General features: G+C 36.4%; 1 protein-coding gene across 1 annotated transcript in view; it reads right to left on the minus strand.

The window, feature by feature from the left end:
• sars1 (seryl-tRNA synthetase 1) overlaps nucleotides 1-742 on the minus strand; it is a 7,944-nt gene that overhangs the window by 5,123 nt on the left and 2,079 nt on the right. The gene's annotated exons all lie outside the window — the stretch shown is intronic.

Below are 742 nucleotides of genomic sequence, written 5' to 3' on the forward strand. Positions count from 1 at the left end.
TTCATGTCTTCAGCTGTCCTATAGAAATAAAGGGCAAGCACGCTCGGAGTTCTAGCTTCTGAAATGTCTTTTTTTAATCACTATGAACTGCATATCATTGGGTTTTGACCTGTTAATCAAAAGAAATATCAAATATTTTACTCTAAGGGATTACAGTTCAAGGAGTAGTTTGACATTTTGGGAAATTTGGCTTGCTTGCCAAGTTACACGAGAAGATCGATATCACTCTCATATGCGGATATAAAGCTAGAGTCAGGAGATAAGTAGCTACGCTTAGCATAAAGACTGCAAACAGTTGGGAAACTACAAACCTGGCTCTGTCCAAGAAAGATGGCATTTCCTGTCTTTATGCTAAGCTTAGCTAACTGGCTGCTGGCTTTCATATGTAAGCGTACAGACATGACAGTGCTATCCATAATCTCATGTAACTCTCAGCAAGAAAGTCAATATTATATTGCCAAAGGATTTGACCTATTCATGTCCATATGAAACATCTTAGCTCTTTATAATGCATTCTAGTATTCTCGTTGCAAACGACAGTCCAGTAGAACTGCAGACAAAACATAACAGGATGTTTATTTGTATATGTATATTTAACACCCCTAAACCGAGAACTCCCTGTGAGTGTAATAGTTTAGGTTTTGTTCTTTGCACCAAAAACTATTTATAATGCAATTTGTAGTAGTTACTAGTTGTAGTAGTTCCATAATGCCTTGCAAATATTTGACATTTTAGTATACGT

Source organism: Etheostoma spectabile, chromosome 7 (assembly GCF_008692095.1).
Source record: "Etheostoma spectabile isolate EspeVRDwgs_2016 chromosome 7, UIUC_Espe_1.0, whole genome shotgun sequence".
Taxonomy (NCBI): domain Eukaryota; kingdom Metazoa; phylum Chordata; class Actinopteri; order Perciformes; family Percidae; genus Etheostoma; species Etheostoma spectabile.